The sequence below is a fragment of the Triticum aestivum genome, chromosome 2D (genome assembly GCF_018294505.1).
Source record: "Triticum aestivum cultivar Chinese Spring chromosome 2D, IWGSC CS RefSeq v2.1, whole genome shotgun sequence".
Taxonomy (NCBI): Eukaryota; Viridiplantae; Streptophyta; class Magnoliopsida; order Poales; family Poaceae; genus Triticum; species Triticum aestivum.
Genome location: NC_057799.1, coordinates 127,825,192 through 127,832,691, shown reverse-complemented (window position 1 = coordinate 127,832,691; position 7,500 = coordinate 127,825,192). Strand labels below are relative to the sequence as shown.

The 7,500-nt window shown below is 46.8% G+C and overlaps 1 pseudogene; it reads left to right on the top strand.

Annotated features, from left to right (window-relative positions):
- The first annotated feature begins 2,187 nt into the window (after nucleotides 1-2,187).
- LOC123056338 (uncharacterized) lies at nucleotides 2,188-2,326 on the top strand (annotated as a pseudogene).
- Nucleotides 2,327-7,500: the final 5,174 nt, after the last annotated feature.

The window sequence follows — 7,500 nt, the reverse complement described above, 5'->3', positions numbered from 1 at the left end:
GCCACACTCGCCAGGATGGGCTCATAGAGGTGGTCGTCCTCCACTTCACCGGGGAGGGTGCCACTATGCGGGTGTTTAGCGCCATAATGGGGATGTACACCCGCTCCGGCCGCTTTGACGATGTTCGGCAACTGCTTGACGCAATGCGCGGTCACCGGTGAGGCTCGAGGTCACCACCAAGGTCGCCCGCGAGGCCGGAGGTCACCGCCGTTGACAAGGGAGCTACACGTGAGTCACTGGCCGTCCACAAGGAGGCCTTTGCATGAAGAAAATTTATCCTCGGACGCCTCTAGACGAAGTATATTTAGGGGTTGGATAGTGGTCGGAGTAAAATGTATCCTCCCTTATACGCTTTAGGGGATCAGCTAGGTGCGATATAAGGGAGTAAAATTGAATTTATCCTCCACTAACGCCGGATAGGGGATCGGTTAGAAATGCCCCAAGCAATGAGCCTCAATGTTGTTCTCGCGCTGTTCGTGGCATATATCACATGCCTAAAAACTGGGGTTTTGGGAGTTTATCTCCTTTGCAATCATGCAATACTCTCACCGCTGATTGGTGGACTTGAGCTTGGTGATGACTCTCAGACAATAGCTATGGTAATCTTTCGTATAGCTGCAATTATTGCATCAAAATTAACGCTTCCAGACATGCAAAAGCTTCAGGAGTTTCGGGATTCGACCTCCCATATAAAACGACAGTCGACGCTTTGAGAAATGCTCATGGTCATCTCTACAAGAAACTCCAACAACACATTTATTCAATGCTTTTTCCACTGTGCCATCAACATAGATTTTTGAGAATTCCGGCACCAACTGTTGCCACTTAAACTGGATGCGTGTTGAAGCACTCGAAGATCCTTGCCTCTGGATACTAGGAATAGATCCTCCCACCTCCTCCAAGTACCTCGTAATAAACAAGTGAGTAAATAGGGGACTCTGAAACTCGTGCTGATGTATAGCCTTCTGCCTTGCATACCAAATACCCCAAATTGCTACCAATACTTTGACGAACTGCTCCTATCTTAGCGTATTTGACATGTTAAAGAGCCAAAGTTTTGTTTCAAGGGTTTTAGCGCCCGATTAAAGGCATGCGACAGCGTCATCTCTGGTAAAGCCCATACTGCCCTTGGCATGTTGCGGTCAAAAAGGGCATGGCGGCACTAGTCAATGTCAGCATTTCAAATCTCACAAGTGGCAAACATTCCCTTATGCTAGCACACACGCTTCTGACCCGTTTGAAGAGATGAACGGCAAGCCGCCGCGCAAAGATGCGTAATTTCAGAGGTATCTCCATAATTTCCTTCAGTTTCTTTTGTTTTGTGCCATGTTTGAATTTTCTGATTCACCATTAAGCCACCCTTATCTCCTCTTCTTTGTCTCAACTGTCAAACACATATAATGACGTGTCACCTATGTGTGGCGCATACCTGGTAGCGTACATCGTTAGGAGAGATAGAGTAGGTTGTAACCGAATACCTCTTTGTAATCTCTCTCTCTTATCTCTTGCTCTCCAAGATGTAATCTCCTTATCTTCTTAGAAGATCTCCAACTACATTGTATGTGCTGTTGCCAGGGAGGTGCGCCCTTGATTATATAACACGTAATGCGTCCCTCTCATCGAGGTAAGACGCTTCTGCCTATTCGCACATGGTAATCAGAGCTGCCTCTTCCAAACTCATCTAGGGTTCCAGTAGCAATAGCCTCCATGTCTTCCTCCTCCGCCACCTCCCACTCAAGCCAAAACGGCCAGGTCACGGAGAAGCTCTCCCGCACAAATTTTGTGCTATGGCGGACACAGATCACGCCCTAGCTGAGAGGGGCCGGTCTCTTTGGCTATGCGGACGGCACCATGCTGGAACCAGCTACTCTTCTCGTCACCAAGGACAAGGACGGGAAGGAGACTTCTGAGCCCAACCCTCTCCACCCCATCTGGGTCAGGGAGGACCAGCAGGTGCTCGGCTTCCTGCTCAGCAACCTTTCCAAAGAGGTGCTCGTCACGGTGACCGCGATCACCAGCACGCACGCGCTCTGGACGACACTGGCTGGCATGTTTTCGTCGCAGTCCGTGAGCCGCGTCAACAACATCTGCACCGCCCTCATTAATGCCCAGAAGGGTAATCAATCCGTCGCCGCCTACTTTGCCTCCATGCGTGGCCTTGCCGATGAGCTTGCCTCGGCCGGCAAAGCCATCCAGGATGACGAGCTGATCTCCTACATCATCCATGGGCTGGACATGGACTACCAGCCCCTTGTCTCGGCCCTCGACGCCCGCATCACGCCCGTCTCCCTCGACGAGCTCTTTGCCATGCTCAGCAACTTTGATCAGCGCGTGGCCCAGTTCCAGAACTCCGGTGGCGGCTTCGAGTCCTCTGCAAACGTGTCCACACGTGGACGTGGCGGCTACTCCTCGCACCACCGCGGTCCTCCTCGTCCCAAGGGCAAGCACGGCGGTCCCGGCAACTCCACCAACTCCAGCCCTTGCTCCGGGCGCCCCAACTCCACCAACACCAGGGGGCACCGTGGTGGCTATGGCAAGTCCCGCCCCGATGCCGTCCGTTGTCAGAGCTGCGGCAAGCCTGGCCACACGGCCAAGGACTGCTGGTACAGGTTCGATGAGGACCATGCATCTTCTAAAGAGGATGACAAGGTGGCCGTAGCCGCGAAGGGAGCATATGGTGTGGATACCAACTGGTATCTCGACAGCGGCGCCACCAATCATCTCACGGGCGAGCTGGAGAAGGTGACTCTCCGCGAGAAGTATCAAGGGAAGGATTAGATCCACACCACCAGCGGTGCAGGTATGAGGATCCATCACATAGGTCATTCAGTTTTTCGTACCCCTTCCCGTAAGATCCATCTTCGTAAAATTTTGCATGTTCCTAGTGCCAACAAAAACCTTCTGTCCTTTCATCGCATCACCATTGATGATAATGTTTTCATTGAGTTCCATCCCTTTTTCTTCTTGATCAAGGATCAGGCCACGAGGAAAACTCTCTATCGAGGTAGATGCGTTCGAGGACTTTACCCGTTGATTTCGGAGTTTCGAAGATACAATAAACAAGCTTGTGGTGCTATCAAGCTTTCGTCCACACGATGGCACGATCGTCTAGGACATGCCTCTTTTTCCTTAGTTGAACGTTTGCTTAGGAAGAATAAGCTCCCGTTTGTTGGTGAGCGTAATGTTGAAACTATTTGTGATTCTTGCCAAAGAGCAAAATGTCATCAATTGCCTTATCCCATCTCTACAAGTGTCTCTACTAAACCTTTGCAATTAATATTTTCTGATGTTTGGGGTCCTGCCCCTAGCTCTGTTGGGAGACACACATACTATGTTAGCTTCATTGATGACTATAGCAAGTTTTGTTGCGTCTATCTTCTTAAGAAAAGATCCGAAGTGTTTCAAGTCTTTAATAACTTTGAAGCACTCGTTGAACGCAAGTTTGATAACAAAATAATTGCTGTCCAATCCGACTGGGGGGGGGGGGATTATGAGAAACTCAATTCCTTCTTCCAAACACTTGGCATTTGTCATCATGTGTCATGCCCCCATGCTCACCAACAAAACGGGTCAGCTGAGCGCAAGTATAGGCACATAGTCGAAGTCGGTTTAGCTCTCCTAGCAGGTGCCTCAATGCCACTGAAATTCTGGGAAGAGGCCTTCCCCACTGCCGTACACATTATCAACATGCTTCCAAGTCGTGTCATAAACAATGAAACTCCCATTGAAAGACTACTGCATGTCAAACCAAATTATACATCGCTTCGTGTCTTTGGGTGTGCATGTTGGCCAAATCTCCGTCCTTACAACACTCGCAAACTAATGTTTCGCTCAAAATAGTGTGTTTTTCTTGGGTATAGTGCTCAACACAAGGGGGTGAAGTGTCTTGACGTCTCTACTGGCTGTGTCTACATTTCACGAGATGTGGTATTTGATGAGACCAAGTTTCCCTTCTCTGAACTTCATCCCAATGCCGGTGCATTACTTCGAAAAGAAATTCTTCATTTATCTCCTAGTCTCACCGGGCTTACTCAAGGGGCACAAAACTGTGATGATTCTATGATGACTAACCCTCTCACTGCGTTGCATGAGTTGTGTGATGATGCAGGAGATGGCACAGAAAAAAATGGACGAGAAAATCCTGAAGAAATTGGCGCAGTCGGGCCTTATTTCATGTGTCCAGAATCTGAGAGCAAACCCCCCTCGGGATCAGAGCTGGCAGGAGCTGCAGACCCGTCAGCCGAATCCACTCCGGGATCTGCACCCACTGCACGCCTGGGCCGATCCGCCCCGGAGTTCGCGCTGACTACTGCCTCGGGTGCGTCCGACCGTGCGGCAGGAGCTGGTCCCGCGCCTGGCACGCGCCAAACAGCGGCTGGCGACCGCGTGGCTGCCGTCCCGTGCCAAACCCGCTCGTCCACGCATCCGCCGCCTGCGAGCGCCCGCTTCCTGGTCCAACCGGTGTGTTACAAGCGGCGCGACCTGCGTCGTCCGACCGGCGTGGGCTCCACGGCTGACGCAAGGGGGGCCGAGCCTGGATCCTCCGCGCCTCTTTTGCACGACAGTGGCGCATCTGCTGCCACAGAAGATCCGGCGCCTGACATAGCTGATCCGGCGCCCGACACAGCTGCTGCACTCGCATCTTCCTTGGGATCGGCGCCTGGTGCAACTCCTGTAGATGGCGTGGGATCTTCTACACCAGCACCACGATGTACACGACTGCAACAACGGGTAATAAAACCTATTGATTATAAGAATATAACAAAATATGGTATGGTCTGCTCCACAAGAGAACCAGGTGAACCATGCACGCTTGAGGAAGTACTTGGTGATGAACATTGGAGAGAGGCCATGAAAGAAGAATACATGGCCCTAAAAAGGAACAAAACCTGGCATTTGGTCCCTCCACAGCAAGGTAAAAACCTCATTGATTGCAAGTGGGTATTTAGGATCAAAAGGAAATCTGGTGGAACTATTAATCGCTACAAAGCACGGCTTGTGGCAAAGGGGTTTAAACAACGGTATGGTATAGACTATGAGGACACCTTTAGTCCCGTTGTTAAAGCAGCCACCATCCGTCTTGTCTTGTCTATTGCAGTTTCCAGAGGTTGGAGTCTTAGACAACTAGATGTACAGAACGCGTTTCTTCATGGTGTTCTGGAAGAGGAAGTGTATATGAAACAACCACCTGGGTTTGAAAATAAGGATGCACCTCTTCATGTGTGCAAACTTGATAAAGCACTATATGGGTCGAAACAAGCTCCTAGAGTGTGGTACTCACGTCTCAGTCACAAAATGCAGGCACTTGGTTTTGTACCTTCTAAGTCAGCTACCTCACCGTTTATTTACAGTAAGTGCAACACACATATATTTGTTCTCATATATGTTGATGATATTATTGTCACAAGTTCATCTGATGAGGCTATCTCAGGACTTTTGAAGGATCTTAGTGCAGAATTTTCCCTCAAGGATCTTGGAGAGTTGCACTATTTTCTAGGGATAGAGGTGAAGAAGCATGAAGATGGCATTCATCTATCTCAAGAAAAATATGCAACAAATTTGGTCAAAAAGGCTGGCTTGCAAGGTTGTAAACCCTCACCTACTCCATTATCTAGTTCTGAAAAATTATCCCTCACAGAGGGGCAACCCTTGAGTTCAGATGACAGCAAAGAGTATAGAAGTCTAGTAGGTGCATCAATATTTAACACTTACAAGACCTGATATTTCGTTTGCTGTCAGCAAAGTCTGCAAGTTCCTTCATGCGCCTACTACAGTTCATTGGACTGCTGCAAAGCGCATAGTCAGATATGTTAAGTACACCCTCAATGTTGGTCTTAATCTTAGTAAGTCATCATCTACACTTGTGAGTGCCTTCTCAGACTCTGATTGGGCAGGATGCCTAGATGATAGACGTTCGACTGGTGGTTTTGCAGTATTCTTTGGTCCTAACCTGATTTCATGGTGTGCAAGAAAACAGGCCATAGTTTCCAGATTCAGTACAGAGGCAGAGTACAAAGCATTAGCAAATGCTACAACGGAGATTATATGGGTACAATCCATGCTGAAAGAACTTGGCATAAAAAGTGCAAAGGTTCCCTGTCTATGGTGTGATAACTTGGGCGCCACATATCTGTCTGCTAATCCTGTTTTTCATGCCAGGACAAAACACATAGAGATTGACTTCCATTTTGTCAGAGAATGAGTGGCTCAAAAGCAGATGACATTCGCTTTGTGCATTCTAAAGATCAAATTGCAGATGGATTCACAAAGGCTCTACCTGTCAAAAGTTTTGAAGACTTCAAATATAATCTCAACTTGATGAAGTTGTGATTAAGGGAGGGTGTCAAACACATATAATGATGTGTCACGTATGTGTGGCGCATACCTGGTAGCGTACATCGTTAGGAGATATATAGTAGGTTGTAACCGAATACCTCTTTGTAATCTATCTCTCTTATCTCTTGTTCTCCAAGATGTAATCTCCTTATCTTCCTAGAAGATCTCCAACTACACTGTATGCGCTGTTGCCAGGGAGGTGCGCCCCTGATTATATAACACGTAACGCGTCCCTCTCATCAAGGTAAGACGCTTTTGCCTATTCGCACATCAACAAGTAGTCTGTATGCAAAGCGAACAGTAAACTATCAGACTATCTATAAGTTAGTTGTATGAAAATTAGTGATATCATATGCGATCCCATCCTTTCTTCTTTTCCGTTCACATTAAACACTTTTTTTATATTATTGCTGGCTAAATATATTTATTTTATAATACCTTAATTTCTACTTTCAAAATCCAAAATTACACAAAAATATATGTTTAGTTTTTTTCTGCGAGAAACTTTTAGTCAAATATTAGATTAGATTTTAATTAGGTTAATATGTGATTAGGCTAATATGCGATTAGGATAATATTTTATTTGAATAGTATTCACTATTCACTATAATATTTAATTCTTTGCTATTGTTTGCATGTTCTATTCTTTACTAAGCTGGTTATTTTTTTAATGTAGGATCTATTAAGGGCCGACGAGGCCAACAGTACATCCAATAGTGTGCGTGGTGGTGTGATATGCTACTCAGTACTCACCATTTTTTTCATTATGTTGTTTTCAGATGTAGCTAGGTTCTTTCACTTGATGTTTAAATGCAAACTTATGGGGTAAATTCCTATCGTCGTCCGAGACAGTTCCACCCGAAGGGAACACTTCTTTACGACCACAAGAATCTCATTCAAACTTCACACAAGGCTAAACAGAGAACTACCGATGGAGGTTTCCCCTATAGGATCCATAACATAAATAAAAATACCAAGTGAAGCCTAAAACTACATAATTTACATATGGTTTTCCCTTCCGGAAGGCCCCAAAGGGATTACAAAAAAGGATACCTTGTTTTTCTTGGAGATTACAACACCTTCGCTATGGTGGTTATTCTACAAGTGGTGGTGGTACTACTACTAAGAAAACTGAGAGTGCTCTAGAAACTGCTCTGCTTGCTC